General features: G+C 39.7%; 1 protein-coding gene across 4 annotated transcripts in view; it reads right to left on the bottom strand.

Annotated features, from left to right (window-relative positions):
- NEK11 (NIMA related kinase 11) overlaps window positions 1–17,858 on the bottom strand; it is a 290,466-nt gene that overhangs the window by 136,852 nt on the left and 135,756 nt on the right. The window lies entirely within an intron of this gene.

The raw sequence follows: 17,858 nt of genomic DNA on the forward strand, positions 1-17,858 counted from the left end.
TCAATAGACACGGAAAAAGCCTTTGACAAAATCCAACACCCATTCCTGATAAAAACCCTTCAGAAAGTGGGCATAGAGGGAACCTACCTCAACATGATAAAGGCCATAGACGACAAACCCACAGCGAACATCATTCTCAATGGTGAATGGCTGAAAGAATTCCCGCTGAGATCAGGAACAAGACAGAATGTCCGCTCTTGCCACTACTCTTCAACATAGTTCTGGAAGTCCTAGCCACAGCAATCAGAGAAGTCAAAGAGATAAAAGGAATCCAAACTGGAAAGGAAGAAGTAAAACTACCACTGTTTGTGGATGACATGATACTATACCTAGAGAACCCTAAAGACTCTGCCAGAAAACTGTTAGAGCTCATCCATGAATTTGGCAAAGTCGCAGGATACAAAATCAATACACAGAAATTGACGGCATTTCTATACACTAACAATGAAAGAGCAGAAAAGGAAATTAAGGAAGCAATCCCGTTTACCACCGCATCCAAGAGAATAAAATACCTAGGAGGAAACCTACCTAAAGAGACAAAAGACCTGTACTCTGAAAACTATAAGCCACTGATGAAGGAAATCAAAGGTGACACAAATAGATGGAAAGACATACCATGCTCGTGGATTGGAAGAGTCAATATTATCAAAATGACTAAACTACCCAAAGCAACATACAGATTCAATGCAATCCCTATCAAATTACCAAGGACATTCTTCACAGAACTCAAACAAAATATTTTAAAGTTTGCTTGGAAGCACAACAGACCCAGAATAGCCAAAGACATCCTGAAAAAGAAAAACGGCCCTGGAGGAATCAGGCTCCCGGACTTCAGACTCTACCACAAAGCAGCAGTCCTCAAAACCGCATGGTACTGGCACAAAGACAGACATACAGATCAGGAGAACAGGACAGAAAACCCAGACTTAAACCCATGCACCCACAGCCAACGAATCGATGACAAAGGAGGCAAGGATATACAATGGAGAAAAGACAGCCCCCTCAATAAGTGGTGTGCTGGGAAAACTGGACAGCCACATGGAAAAGAATGAAATTAGAACACTCCCTAACACCATACACAAAAAGAAACTCCAGATGGATGAAAGACCTAGATGTAAGGCCAGGCACCATAAAACTCTGAGAGGAAAACACAGGCCAAACACTCTCTGACATAAACCACAGCAACATCTTCTCAGATCCACCTCTTAGAGTAATGACGGTAAAAACAAAAACAAACACATCGGACTTAGCTAAACTTAAAAGTTTCTGCACAGCAAACGAAACCCTAACCAAAACGAAAAGACAACCTGCAAAATGGGAGAACATCTTTGCAAGTGAGTCGACTGACAAGGGATTCATCTCCAAATTGTATCAACACTTTCTGCAGCTCCATACCATAAAAACAAACAACCCATCCAAAAATGGGGCAGTAGATCTAAACAGACAGTTCTCCAAAGAAGACATACCGATGGCCAAAAGAACACATGAAAGGATGTTCAGCGTCACTCATTATTAGAGAAATGCAAATCAAAACCACTCTGAGGTACCACCTTACACCAGCCAGCATGGCCATCATCCAAAAGGCTACAAACAAGAAGTGCTGGAGAGGGTGTGGAGAAAAACACACCCTAGTACACTGTGGGTGGGATTGTACATTGGTGCAACCGCTGTGGAAAAACACTGTGGAGAGTCCTCAGAAAACTCAAAATAGAACTCCCATTTGATCCAGCAATCCCACTCCTGGGCATCTATCCAGAGAAAACCACGACTCGCAAAGACGCATGGACTCCAGTGTTCACTGCAGCACTCATTTCAACAGCCAAGACCTGGAAATAACCTAAATGTCCATCGACAGAGGAGTGGATCAAGAAGATGTGGTACATATACACAATGGAAGATTACTCAGCCATTAAAGGGAACAAAATAATGGCATTTTTAGCAACATGATGGACCTAGAAATTATCATGCTAAGTGAAGTCAGCCATACAATGAGACACCAATATCAAATGCTTTCACTGACACGTGGAATCTGAAAAAGGATAGACTGAACTTTGAAAAGTTCAGATTCACAGACTTTGAAAAACTTATGGTTTCCAAAGGAGACAGTTTGGGGGGTGGGGGGATGTCTGGGGTTGTGGGATGGAAATCCTGTGAAATCAGATTGTTATGATCATTATACAACTATGATGTGATAAATTCATTTGAGTATTACAAATAATTAAGTTCAAAAAAAATTAGAAGGAGATATAAAGAATTTCTTCAACAAACAACAGCTTAATGAGTACAGCAACACTAAACCCTTTCTAAAAGAAAGACTAAAAGGGCTTCTCTAAGTTAAAAAAAAAAAAGGAGAGAGAGAAATAAGAGGGAAAGGAAAATTAGGATGGAGGAAACCACAATTGGAAAGGAATCACTTAAATAAGCCAGCATACAGATCTAAACATGAAGATGTTAAAAAAAAAAGACATCAAAATCTTGCAATGTGAAGAAGAAAGGTAAGAAAATAGATTCTTTTTTTTTATTTTAATTATGTGTCTGAGCCTATATGATGATCAGGCAAAAGCAAGCAGATATAGGAAGGGCTTAACATGCTCAAAAAACAGGGCAGCCACAAATCAAATCCAAATATTACGTTCACAAAAACTGAAACGTACCCAAGCATAAAATAAATGGAAACCATCCAAACAAAAAAGAAAAGAATAAAAGAGAATCATAGAATCAACTGGAAACCAAGGTTTAAAATGGCAATAAATAAATATCTATTAATAATCACCTTAAATATCAATTGGCTAAATGCTCCAATCAAAAGATACAGAGTGGCTGATTGGATAAAAAAGCAAAAAACTTCAATCTGCTCTCTACAAGAAACTCACCTAAGGGCAAAGGACACATATAGATTCAAAGTGAGGGGATGGGAAAAGATATTTCATGCCAATGGACAAGACAGGAAAGCAGGAGTTACAATACTCATGTCAGACAAAATACACTTTAAAACAAAGGCCGTAAAGAAAGACATAAAGGACACTATTTAATGGTTAAAGGATCCATTCAAGAAGAGGATATTACAATCATCAATATAAATGTCCCTAATATAGGAGCACCCAAATACCTACAACAAATACTAACAGACATAAAAGGTGAAATCGATGGGAATACAATCATAGGAGGAGACTTTAACACCTCACTCACAACAATGGACAGATCCTCTAGATAGAAAATCAGTAAGACAACTGAGATCCTAAAGTACACAATAGAAAAGTTAGACTTAATTGACATTTTTAGGACATTACATCCAAAAAAATCAAAATACACATTCTTCTCATGTGCACATGGAACATTCTCAAGAATTGATAACATACTGGAGCACAAAGCTAACCTCAACAAATTTAAGAATACAGAAATTATTTCAAGTCTCTTCTCTGACCACAATGGCATGAAACTATAAGTCAACCACAGGAAAAGAAATGAGAAAAAATGACTACACGGAGACTAAACAACATGCTACTAAAAAACCAATGGGTCAATGAGGAAATCAAGAAAGAAATTAAAAAATACCTCCAGACAAATGATAATGAAGGCACATTCACTCAAAATCTATGGGATGCTGCAAAAGCAGTGTTCAGAGGGAAATTCATAGCAATACAGGCATTCCTAAAAAAAGAAGAAAAACCTCAAATTGGCAACTTAAACCAACACCTAAATGAATTAGAAAAAGAAGAACAAACAAAACCTAAAGTCAGCAGAAGGAGGGAAATCATAAAGATTAAGGAGGAAATCAATAAAAATAGAGATTAAAAAACAATTGAAGAAATCAAAACCAAGAGCTCGTTCTTTGAAAAGGTAAACAAAATAGACAAACCACTGGCTAGACTCACCTAGAATAGGAGAAAAAAACCCAAATAAACAAAATCATAAATGAAAAATTAGAAGTCACAACAGATAATACAGAAATACAAAAAATCATGAGGGAGAATACTATGAACAATTGCATGCCAACAAATTTGATAACCTGGAAGAAATGAACAACTTTCTAAAGACTTACAGCCCACGGCCTGTCAAAACTGAATCAAGAAGAAAAAGATAACTGAACAGACTGATAACTAGAAGTGAAATTGAAGAAGTCATAAAAATACTCCCTATAAATAAAAGTCCAGGACCAGATGGCTTCACAGGCAAATACTACCAAACATACAAAGAGGAATTTATACCCATCCTCCTTAAACTTTTTCAAAAGATTGAAGTAGAAGGAACACTCCCAAAGACATTCTATTATGCCACCATCACTGTAATTCCAAAACCAGATGAAGAAACCACCAAAAAAAGAAAACTATAGGCCAATATCTCTGATGAATATAGACTCAAAAATTCTCAACAAAGTTTTAGCCATCTGAATCCAACAACATATAAAAAAGATCATATACCATGACCAACTGAGATTCATTCCAGGTGCACAAGGATGGTTCAACATATGTAAATCAATCAATGTCATACACCACATTAACAAAAGAAAAGTCAAAAACCACATGATCATCTCAAGAGATGTAAAAAAAGCATCCGACAAAGTCCAACATCCATTCATGATCAAAACTCTTACCAAAGTGGGTATAGAGGGAACATTCCTTAACATAACCAAAACCATTTATGACAAACCCACAGCCAATATAATACTCAATGGAGAAAAGCTGAAAGCCTTTCCACTAAAATCTGGAACAAGACAAGGATGCCCACTCTCACCACTGCTATTCAACATAGTACTGGAAATCCTAGCCACAGCAATTAGACAAACAAAAGAAGTAAAAGGCATCCAAATAGGAAGAGAAGAGGTAAAACTCACTGTATGCAGACGACAGGATACTATATATAGAAAACCCTGAGGACTCAACCCAAAAACTACTTGAACTGATTAACAGATTCAGCAAAGTAGCAGGATATAAGATTAACATTCAGAAATCAGTCACATTTCTGTATACTAACAATGAAATATTAGAAAAGGAATACAAAAATACAATACCTTTTTAAATTGCACCCCAAAAAATCAAATACCTGGGGATACACCTGACCAAGGAAGTAAAGGACCTATATGACGAGAACTATAAAACATTAGTCAAGGAAATTAAAGAAGATGTAAAGAAATGGAAAGATATTCCATGCTCCTGGGTTGGAAAAATTAATATTATAAAAATAGCCATACTACCCAAAGCAATCTACAGATTCAATGCAATCCCTATCAAATGACCCATGACATTTTTCACAGAACTAGAACAAACAATCCGAAAACTTATGTGGAACCACAAAAGACCCAGAATTGCCAAAGCAATTCTGGAGAACAAAAACCAAGCAGGAGGCATAACTCTCCCAGACTTCAGGCAATACTACAAAGCCACAGTCATCAAAACAGTGTGGTACTGGTATCAAAACAGACAGACAGACCAATGGAACAGAATAGAGAAGCCAGAAATAAACCCAGACACCCATGGTCAATTAATCTTTGACAAAGAAGGCAAGAACATAAAATGGGAAAAAGTCTTTTCAGCAAACATTGCTGGGAAACCTGGACAGCTGCATGCAAATCAAGGAAACTGGAACACACACTCACACCACGTACAAAAATAAACTCAAAATGGCTGAAAGACTTAAATATAAGACAAGACACCATCAAACTCCTGGAAGAGAACATTCTCTGACATCAACCTTACAAATGTTTTCTCAAGTCAGTCTCCCAAAGCAACAGCAATAAGAGCAAAAATAAACCAATGGGACCTAATCAAACTGAAAAGCTTTTGCACAGCAAAGGAAACCAAAAAGAAAACAAAAAAGACAACTTACAGAATGGGAAAAAGGAGTTTCAAATGATGCAACTGACAAGGGCTTAGTCTCTAGAATATACAAGCAACTTATACACCTCGACAGAAAAAAGCCAACAACCCAATGGAAAAATGGGCAAAAGACCTAAATAGACATTTTTCCAAGGAAGATATACAGGTGGCCAACAAGCACGTGAAAGAGTGCTCAATATCTCTGATTATTAGAGAAATGCAAATCAAAACTACCACGAGATACCACCTCACACCAGTCAGAATGGCCATCATTAAGTCGTCCACAGATAACAAATGATGGAGAAGGTGTGGAGAAAAGGGAACCCTCCTGCACTGTTGGTGGGAATGTAAGCTGGTACAACCACTATGGAGATCAGTATGGAGGTACCTTAGAAATCTATATGTAGAACTACCATATGATCCAGCAATCCCACTCTTGGGCATATATCTGGACAAAACTTTCCTTAAAAAAGACACATTCATTTGCATGCTCATCGCAGCTCTATTCACAATAGCCAAGACATGGAAACGACCCAAATGTCCATTGACAGGTGAATTAGGAAGATGTAGTATATATACACAATGGAATACTATTCAGCCATAAAAAATGATACAATGCCATTTGCAGCAACATGGATGGACCTAGAGACTCTCATACCGAGTGAAATAAGTCAGAAAGAGAAAGATAAATACCATATGATATCATTTATATCTGGAATCTAATATAAGGCACAAATGAACCTTTCCACAGAAAAGAAAATCATGGACTTGCAAAATAGACTTGTGGTTGCCAAGCAGGAGGCGGAGGGAGTGGGGTGGTTGGGGAGCTGGGGGTTATTATATACAAACTATTGCCTTTGGAATGGATTAGCAAAGAGATCCTGCTGTGTAGCACTGGGAACTATGTCTAGCTACTTATGATGGAGCATGATAATATGTGAAAATAGAATGTATACATGTATGTGTAACTGGGTCACCATGCTGTACAGTAGAAAAAAATTGTATTGGGGAAATAACTATTAAAAAACAATAATAAGTCAAAAAAATTGTAAAAATGTAAAGCAACACCACCCTTATCATATATAATAATTTTTTATTTTTGAAAACTGAATTTTCATAATTCTATGATATGTGACATAGTATGTGACAACATGGATTAACATTATGCTAAGTGAGGTGAGCCAGTGACAGAGGGACAAATACTGTCTGACTCCATTTATTTGAGGTTTCTAAAATACTCAAAATCATAGAATGAATCAAAGAATGGAATGTCAGTTGCCAAGGACTGCGGGGAGGAGGGAATGGGGAGCTACTAGTCAAGGGGCATAAAGTTTTAGTTCCACAAAATGAGTTAAGTTCTAGAGCTCTGCTCTATGACACTATCTATAACCATCGGCAGCACATTACAATGAAAAATGTGTTCAGACGGTAGATCTGTTAACTGTCCTTCCCATAATATGATACAATTTAAATGATTAAGATTAAACAGTGAAACAATACGAAATGATAAAAAGGAATGAAAGAAGTGTAGATCTTGCCAGATATTTAAAGATACGTGACACTACATTCATAACAATTTTTTGGTCAGGGAATCAAGCTCAGTCTTAATGTAGATATGCAAGCAAGAATTTGATGTACAAAACTGGTGTATGTTTCAACTTTATGTGGAGAAATAACCATTTATAAACCCCCCAAAATAATTTTAAGAATAAATATACTATTTCTGTTAACATGCAACAGGGTCCTTTATTTTATTTATTTATTTATTTATTTATTTATGTATTTATTTATTTATTTTGTCTTTTTAGGGCACATTGAAGTTCCCAGGCTAGGGGTCAAATTAGAACTGCAGCTGCCGGCCTACACCACAGCTGCAGCAACATGGGATCCAAGCTGCATCTATGACCTACACCATAGCTCACAGCAATGCCGGATCCTTAACCCACTGAATGAAACCAGGGATTGAACTCACAACCTCATGGTTTTTTAGTGCTGAGCCACAGTGGGAACTCCCTTATTCTTCTATATCAATGGCTATTGTTTAAACTTTCAGTTTTACTCTCTGATACATTAGATATAACCATGTAAACAAAAGATTTTGATGTCCTGAAAAAATTTTAAGAGTGTAAAGGTGTCTTGAGACCAAAAAGTTTGAAAACTGCTAGCCTAGGGTTTATTTGATAGCTGGATCCAGGCTGTGCCTGCTCTTTTATGTTCCATCAGTGAGAACAAACTCCCCCAAAAAAGTGGTGGGAAGGATGTGGCTTCTAAGTCAGGCAAAACTAACGTCAGATTCCAGCCATGGTCTTCGTGTGAGCCCTTTCACCTCTCTGAACTTCAGTCACCTCATCGAAAATGGGGATGATCTTCTTAAACTACCTCCCCAAAGATATTTGCCGGTTACAAAAGAAAGGAATGATAGATTTCCAAGGGAGACACCCCCCCCTCTGTGAACAAGCTGACACATCAGCATCATGTGCTTCATGGGACATGATTCATTGAGGACCCGTCACTCCTCTGCTGGTCCTTCCCAGAATGTGCAACCTCATCAGCATCAGACAAACCCATGGTAAGAGACACGCTACAAAGTAAGTGAGCTTAATGCATCAAGAGCGCTAAGGCCAGGAGAGATGATGGTAAACTGAGGGTGTCACAGACTGGGGGGCCCGGAGAAGGAGACATGGCAATAAATACAATGTGGATCCTGGACTGGACCTCGGGATGGAAAATGGATGCCGACGGGGAGCGGACTGGTAAAAGTGGAGTAAGATTTACGTTTTAGTTAACAGTATTTATGTTTAGTTAACACTTCTCTGGGCTTTGATTATTGAACTTCAGTTAAGATGTTAATATTAGGGGAAGCTGGGTCCCTGTACTATATGCACTATCTTTTTACAAGTTTTCTGAATGTCTAAAACAATTTCAAAATAAAAAGTTAAGAAGTAAATTAATCAAATGGAGGCAATCGTATTTTCCATACAGCACTGTATGGGTTGAGAAGTAACCAATATAAAATGTTTTCCGCCATATCCAACCTACAAAGGGAGGCTTCTATTTTCATTCTCCTGCTCAAAAGCTTTCAGTGGCTTCCCATCCTTTTGTGAGAAGTTTCTAGTTCATAGGCTAACATACTCGAGATCCTATAAAGCCTGACTCCAAAGTACCTTTATAAATTTAATTAATTTTTTATCGCAGTAAAATAACACAAAGTTTACTTTTCTAAGTACACAGTTCAGTGGTGTGAAGTACATTCACTCTGCTGTTTAGCTATCACTACCATCCATCTCCAGGGCTTTCTCCAAACTGGAACTCCATCCCCATTAAATAAGAACTTCCCATCCCTCTCCCCGCCAGCCCTCAGCACCCCCCATCTACTTTCTGTCTCTAAGAATTTGACTGCTCTAGGTCACTCATCTAAGTGGAATCATGCCATTTTTGTCTTTTTGTGTTCTGGCTTATTTCACTTAGCATGTCTTCAAGTTTCATCCATGTTGCAGTAAGTGTCAGAATTTCATTCCTTTTCTTTTTTTTTAAGGGCTGCACTCACGGCATATAGAAGTTCCCAGGCTAGGGGCTGAAATGGAGTTACAGCTGCAGGCCTACACCACAGTCACAGCAACACAGGATCTGAGCCATGTATGTATGTGACATACACCACAGCTTGAGACAGTGCCAGATCCTTAACCCACTGAAAGAGGCCAGGAACTGAACCTGCAACCTCATGGTTCCTAGTCGGATTTGTTTCCGTTGCACCACGACGGGAACTCAAAGAATTTCATTCCTTTTTAAGTCTGAATAGTATTCCACTTATCCATTCACTCATGGATGGACTGTTTCCACCTTTTGGCTCTTACAGATAATGCTGCTATGAACATATGTATACAAATACTTGTCTGAGTCACTGATTTCAATTATTTTGGATATATGTCCAGAAGTAGAACTACTGGATAATATTGTAATTCCACTTTTACTTTTTTTGAGGAACAACTATACTGTTTTCCATGGCAGCTGTACCATTTACATTCCAACAGCAGTGCACAAGAATTCCAATTTCTCCCCATCTTCACCAACACATTATTTTCTGGGGTTTTGTTTTTTGTTTGTAATTGCCATCCTAATGGGGGTGAATTGATTTCTTGTGGTTTTTATTTGCATTTTCCTAATAGTTAATGAGGTTGAACTACTTATTTTCATGTGCTGGCTATCTGTATATCATCTTTTTAAAAAAAAAAAAATTTTAATAGCTGCACCTGCAGCATATGGAAGTTCCTAGGCCAGGGACTGAATCCAAGCTGCACCTGCAACCTATGCCGCAGCTGTGACAATGCTGGATCCTTTAAGCCATTGTGCCAGGCCAGGGATCAAACCCACACCTCCGCAGTGACAACTGCAGTCGGATTCTTAACCCACTGTGCCGCAGCGGGAACTCCATATATCATCTTTGAAGAAATGTCTATTCAAATCCTTTGCCCATCTTTTAATAGAATTGTTTGGTTTTTTGGTGTTATTGATGAGTTCTAAGAATTCCTTATATATTCTGGATATCAATCCATTATCAGATATTTGATATTTGCTTTGCAAATATTTTCTCCCACTCTGTGGGATGCCATTTTACTCTGCTGATAGTGCCCCCCCCCTTTTCTAAGCTGGGCCCATGGCATGTGGAAATTTGCCACAGCATAAACCCAAGCTCCTGCAGTGACATCAGATCCTTAACCTGTTACACCACAAGATAACTTAAATAGTATCCTTTTGATGCTGAAAAGTTTTCAATTATGAGAAAGTCCCAATTTCTTGCCAGGCCTCTGGAACTTCCAGAAGGAAAGCAGCCCAGCCAATCCAGATTTTATCTCAATTCCATTTTGGACTTCTGACCCCAGAACAGTAAGGTAATAAATTTGCATTGCATAAGCCACTAAAGTTTGTGGCATTTTTTTTACAACAGCAGGAGGAAAGCAATACAGTAATTTTTGCTAGGTTTTAAACATAATTTTACTTGAAATTAACAAAGAAAAAACTGAAATATTACATGCTAAATTTCAATTTCTTTACTACATAAGACATGAGTTAATAGAATATCTTTCTAAGGAATAATAATTATAAAAACGTGTAGAGGAGCTCCTGTCATGGCACAGTGGTTAACGAATCTGACTAGGAACCATGAGGTTGCAGGTTCGATCCCTGGCCTTGCTCAGTGGGTTAAAGATCCAGCATTGCTGTGAGCTGTGGTGTAGATTGCAGATGCGGTTCAGATCCTGCGTTGCTGTGGCTCTGGCGTAGGCCGGTGGCTACCGCTCTTATTAGACCCCTAGCCTGGGAACTCCATATGCCGCGAGAGCGGCCCAATAAATGGCAAAAAGACAAAAAACAAAAACAAAAACCGTGTAGAGGCTGGAACTAGTTTGTCTTTTAACAGCTATATGTTTGGCTTTACACAGTATTTGACTTCCTGCTTTTACTGATGAGGGTGTCGAAAGAGTAAAGCTTTCTCTACCTTGACTCCCATTACCTCCCAACAAGTTATATGTTGTTTTAACGTTTTTAAAGTTTGTAATTTTCATATGAATTATACTTTTCTCTGAAACTAACTCTCAGACATTTTTAGTCTTTAGAATTTTACTTTGAATTAAGGGATTCAATGCACCCACCAAAATTCTCACTATAGCTCCTTGATTCCTGAGATCATAACTTGAATTTTGTTCTTTAAAGTATCAGTAGTTGTTATTAAAAAGACTCTCCGGGCACTACATTTCTAAGCTCTTGTAAGCCTGAAACTGTCTGTCTGCTGTTACTCTGACTCAAAGGACAGGGTGGCAGTATGCGGGTTATCTGGTTATGTCCTAACCTTATATTTGTAGACAGTGTTCTACTAACTTCCAGCACCTCATTTATCTCCTTCCTGTATGTTCTTTTCATTACTGGCTGCATTTAACCAGGAGACTATGGGGGGCTTCACTGTTTGAGCCCACGCTGTCCTCCATAACAGTCTCCTGTTTCAATGAGTCCCAAGTCCACTTTTCAGAAACTCAGGCCAGAAACCTTGGTGTCACCCTCGACCCCACTCTCACTCTCCTTCCACCTCTGTCTGTGTTGGAAATCCTGTCAGTGACAGCTGCAAAATAACGACTGGAATTCACGCATTTCTTAATGCCCCACCCCCCATCCAATGCTGGCCCAGCAACTTTGCTTCTTTCCTGGTGTCTCTGCCTCCAGCTTTCCTACCCTCAGCATATTCTCCACACAGTAGTTATAAGAGTCCTGTTAAAACAGGTGACAGTTCATATCACTCCTCTGCCCACATCCCCCATGCCTGCCTCACGGTACTCAAAGTAAGAGTCAAAGATTTCCTCCATGCCCTTCAAGGGCTTGTGTGACCTTGTTTTCCACAATCTGACTACATCCCCCTCTGCCCTCATCCTCCACACCTCCAGCCCAGTGACCCTGCTGCTCCTTGAACATACCTGGCACACTCTTGCCTTGCCCTTTTCACGTGATGCCTCCACTACCAGGAAAACTCATACCTAAGATACTGAAGGCTCATTCACTCACTCTCTTCAAGTCTTTATTCAAAACTCAATTTTTTGGCCCAACTAAAATTTCACCTCCTCCCTGAAGCTTCCTATCCCTCTTCTTGCATCATCTGTTCTCTAGAGTATTTGCTTCCCCACACTTATGTTTTCTGTGTTTATACTGCCCATCCCCAACAGTCGCATTGAATATAGCCTCCACAAAGGCAAGAATGTAATGGCACCTATGAAGGTACAAAGACAATGGTGGTGGAAAATTCCTAAAAGGAGGAATTCCAGAATTCCTAAAAGGAAGCCCATAAAGAGGAGGGAAAATTAGTTTGGGATTAATTCCTACAGACCCAGATAAGGCAACAGCTTTTGAAGTTCAGAGGAGCAAACTGCCGCTTAAGAAAATAAAGTCTATTATAATAAATCCTACAGAGGAAAAGAAGCACCAAAAAAAAAAAAAAAAAGAAAAATTAAGTCACATAGGAATTGAAATAAAATGGGTTTTTTTGTTTGTTTGTTTTGTCTTTTTGCCTTGCCTAGGGCCGCTCCCGCGGCATATGGAGGTTCCCAGGCTAGGGGTCCAGTCGGAGCTATAGCTGCCAGCCTACGCCAGAGCCATAGCAACGTGGGATCCAAGCCTCATCCGACCTACACCACAGCTCACGGCAACGCTGGATCCTTACCAGGAATTGAACCTGCAACCTCATGGTTCCCAGTCAGATTCGTTAACCACTGCACCACGCCAGGAACTCCTAAAATGAGTATTGTTTAGGCCACACAAGCATCTTGGAGATGGTCACTCGCAAAGCACACTTCTGCATGCCAGGCTATGTAATAAACAGATGATCACCTACCCACAGATAAGACACATGGCCCCACAGGATGGCATCCCAGGCCACCTCCCTGCTGTCCCACCATCTGCCTGTCAAGGCCTCGTGAACTCATGTTCTGATGACCTGCTCCACAGATGTCACAAATGACTCTTTACATCACCTGACTCTTCACCTCTAATTAAATTCTGTCCCCTCTTTAGTCTTGGTAAACTGCTCATTGGAACATGCCTGATTCATTGATATGATCCACTGCTCAAGAGGGGATTATTAGAAAAAGTCTGAACTAAGAACTCCAGGGTGCCACTCAAGTGCCCTACGTTTTATCTGAGGCAGGATAATGGTCTCTCAGTCCTGGGCCCTGATACAATCCAAAGATGGTGCCATCAACAAACATGTGTAATAACTTGTTCTCTTTAGTGGAAAGCTGACATAGCACATAGGAGAAACCTCTGGAGTCAAAGATTTATGGGCTTGGAGCCAGGTTCCAGTTCAACAAAACACTTTCCATCTTTACCATTTGCACCTCAGTGTCCTCAACCACAAAAAAGGGTCAGGATTCCCATCATGGCTCAGCAGAAACGAATCTGACTAGCATCCATGAGGACGCAGGTTTGAACCCTGGCCTCACTCAGTGAGTTAAGGATCTGGCATTGGCATCAGCTGTGGTGTAGGTCGCAGGCAAGGCTCAGATCCAGCATTGCTGTAGCTGTGGCGTAGGCCGAAGGCTACAGCCCTGATTCAACCCCTAGCCTGGGAATGTCCATGTGCCATAGCTGCGGCCCTAGAAATAAAGACAATAAAAGGGTCATTAATATATGTTGTCAGTGTCTGAGAATTTCAGCAAACTTACTCTTCTTCACACGTAAGCACTAGAAAATGGGAAAAATAGAATTTTTTGTGAGTTTGATTTTTAGAGGGTTGAAATATAAGATCAACATTTAATAATTGTAGTGATTCTTGAAACAGCCTTCTCACAAGAATTACCTGTGGAACTATACAAAAAAAATTAGGAGCACAGCTTTTACCCTTGAGCAATGCTGCCCAATGGGAGCTTTTGCAAAAATGAAATGTTCTAAATGTGTGGTCTAGCATAGGAGCAGCTGACCTCATGGCACTCTTAAAGCATCCTTCATCCCCTGGTTTTACTGAGATATAAAAGACATATTATAGTAGTTTAGGCAGTTGAAATGTGACATATGATTAAAGAACACACAAAATTTTTATTTAAATTTAATTAACATTTATTATTACTCAATGAATTTATTAAATTTATAGTTATGCAAAGATCATCAAAATCCAATTTGAAACAATTTCCATCCCACAGCCCCAGCACATCCCCCCACCCCCCAAACTGTCTCCTTTGGAAACCATAAGTTTTTCAAAGTCTGTGAGTCAGTATCTGTTCTGCAAAGAAGTTCAGTCCGTCCTTTTTCAGATTCCACAGGTCAGTGAAAGCATTTGATGTTGGTGTCTCATTGTATGGCTGACTTCACTTAGCATGATAATTTCTAGGTCCATCATGTTGCTAAAAATGCCATTATTTTGTTCCCTTTAATGGCTGAGTATATGTACCACATCTTCTGGATCCACTCCTCTGTCGATGGACATTTAGGTTGTTTCCAGGTCTTGGCTGTTGAAACGAGTGCTGCAGTGAACACTGGAGTCCATGCGTCTTTGCGAGTCGTGGTTTTCTCTGGATAGATGCCCAGGAGTGGGATTGCTGGATCAAATGGGAGTTCTATTTTGAGTTTTCTGAGGACTCTCCACAGTGTTTTTCCACAGCGGTTGCACCAATGTACAATCCCACCCACAGTGTACTAGGGTGTGTTTTTCTCCACACCCTCTCCAGCACTTCTTGTTTGCAGCCTTTTGGATGATGGCCATGCTGGCTGGTGTAAGGTGGTACCTCAGAGTGGTTTTGATTTGCATTTCTCTAATAATGAGTGACGCTGAACATCCTTTCATGTGTTTTTTTGGCCATCGGTATGTCTTCTTTGGAGAACTGTCTGTTTAGATCTACTGCCCCATTTTTGGATGGAGTTGTTTGTTTTTATGGTATGGAGCTGCAGAAAGTGTTGATACAATTTGGAGATGAATCCCTTGTCAGTCGACTCACTTGCAAAGATGTTCTCCCATTCTGCGGGTTGTCTTTTCGTTTTGGTTAGGGTTTCGTTTGCTGTGCAGAAACTTTTAAGTTTAGCTAAGTCCGATGTGTTTGTTTTTGTTTTTACCGTCATTACTCTAAGAGGTGGATCTGAGAAGATGTTGCTGTGGTTTATGTCAGAGAGTGTTTGGCCTGTGTTTTCCTCTCAGAGTTTTATGGTGCCTGGCCTTACATCTAGGTCTTTCATCCATTTGGAGTTTCTTTTTGTGTATGGTGTTAGGGAGTGTTCTAATTTCATTCTTTTCCATGTGGCTATCCAGTTTTCCCAGCACACCACTTATTGAGGGGGCTGTCTTTTCTCCATTGTATATCCTTGCCTCCTTTGTCATCGATTCGTTGGCTGTGGGTGCATGGGTTTAAGTCTGGGCTTTCTGTCCTGTTCCCCTGATCTGTATGTCTGTCTTTGTGCCAGTACCATGTGGTTTTGATGATCGTTGCTTTGTGGTAGAGTCTGAAGTCCGGGAGCCTGATTCCTCCAGGGCCGTTTTTCCTTTTCAGGATGTCTTTGGCTATTCTGGGTCTGTTGTGCTTCCAAGAAAACTTTAAAATATTTTGTTTGAGTTCTGTGAAGAATGTCCTTGGTAATTTGATAGGGATTGCATTGAATCTGTATGTTGCCTTGGGTAGTTTAGTCATTTTGATAATATTGACTCTTCCAATCCACGAGCATGGTATGTCTTTCCATCTATTTGTGTCACCTTTGATTTCCTTCATCAGTGGCTTATAGTTTTCAGAGTACAGGTCTTTTGTCTCTTTAGGTAGGTTTACTCCTAGGTATTTTCTTCTCTTGGATGCGGTGGTAAACGGGATTGGTTCCCTAATTTCTCTTTCTGCTCTTTCATTGTTAGTGTATAGAAATGCCATCGATTTCTGTGTATTGATTTTGTATCCTGCGACTTTGCCAAATTCATGGGTGAGCTCTAACAGTTTTCTGGCAGAGTCTTTAGGGTTCTCTAGGTATAGTATCATGTCATCCGCAAACAGTGGTAGTTTTACTTCTTCCTTTCCAGTTTGGATTCCTTTTATCTCTTTGACTTCTCTGATTGCTGTGGCTAGGACTTCCAGAACTATGTTGAAGAGTAGTGGCAAGAGCAGACATCCTTGTTCCTGATCTCAGCGGGAATTCTTTCAGCCATTCACCATTGAGAATGATGTTCGCTGTGGGTTTGTCATATATGGCCTTTATCATGTTGAGGTAGGTTCCCTCTGTGCCCACTTTCTGAAGGGTTTTTATCAGGAATGGGTGCTGGATTTTGTCAAAGGCGTTTTCCGCGTCTATTGAGGGGACCATATGATTGTTATTCTTCAGTTTGTTAATGTGGTGTATCGCACTGATGGATTTAGGGATATTGAAGAACGCTTGCATCCCTGGGATAAACCCCACTTGATCCTGATGTGCAATCCTTTTAATGTATTGTTGGATGCGGTTTGCTAGTATTTTGTTGAGGATTTTTGCATCGATGTTCATCAGTGCAATTGGCCTGTAGTTTTCCTTTTTTGTAGTATCTTTGTCTGGTTTTGGTATCAGGGTGATGGTGGCCTCATAGAATGAGTTTGGGAGTATCCCTTCCTCTGCAGTTTTTTTTGAAGTAGTTTCCGAAGGAGAGGTGTGAGCTCTTCTCTAAATGTTTGATCGAATTTGCCTGTGAAGCCATCTGGTCCTGGACTTTTGCTTGCTGGAAGTGTTTTAATCACAGTGTCCGTTTCAGTTCTTGTGATGGGTCCATTCATCTTTGCTATTTCATCTTGGTTCAGTCTTGGAAGATTGTACTTTTCTAAGCATTTGTCCATTTCTTCTAGTTTTCCATTTTATTGGCATATAGCTGTGTCTTATGATCCTTTGTATTTCTGTGATGTCTGCTGTTACTTCTCCTTTCTCCTTTCTAATTTTATTGAGGTGAGTCCTCTCTCTTTTTTGCTGGATAAGTCTGGCTAAGGGTTTATCCATTTTGCTGATCTTTTCAAAGAACCAGCTTTTCGTTTCATTGATCTTTTCTATGGTTTTCTTCGTTTCTATTTCATTGATGTCTGCTCTGATCTTTATGATTTCTTTCCTCCTGCTAACTTTAGGCCTCGTTCTTTTCTCTCGAGCTGCGTTAGCTGTCAAGTTAGCTTGTTTATTTGGGCTTTTTCTTGTTTTCTGAGGTGGGCTTGTATTGCTATAAATGTTCCTCTTAGAATGGCTTTTGCTGCATCCCATGGGTTTTGGAGTGTTGTATCTTCGTTGTCATTTGCTTCTAGGTATTTGTTCATTTCCTCTTTGAGTTCTTCTGTGATCCATTGGTTGTTTAGTAGCATGTTTAGTCACCACGTGTTTGTGGTTTTTTGCAGGTTTTTTCTTGTTGTTGATTTCCAGTCATATTAGCGTTGTGGTTGGAAAAGATGCTTGGTATGATTCAGTTTTCTTAAAAGTTACCGAGGTTGGATTTGTAGCCCAGGATGTGATCAATCTTAGAGAATGTTCCATGTGCACTTGAGAAGAATGTATATTCTGCTGCTTTTTGATGGAATGTCCTATAAATATTAT

The sequence above is a fragment of the Sus scrofa genome, chromosome 13 (assembly GCF_000003025.6).
Source record: "Sus scrofa isolate TJ Tabasco breed Duroc chromosome 13, Sscrofa11.1, whole genome shotgun sequence".
NCBI classification, from domain to species: Eukaryota; Metazoa; Chordata; class Mammalia; order Artiodactyla; family Suidae; genus Sus; species Sus scrofa.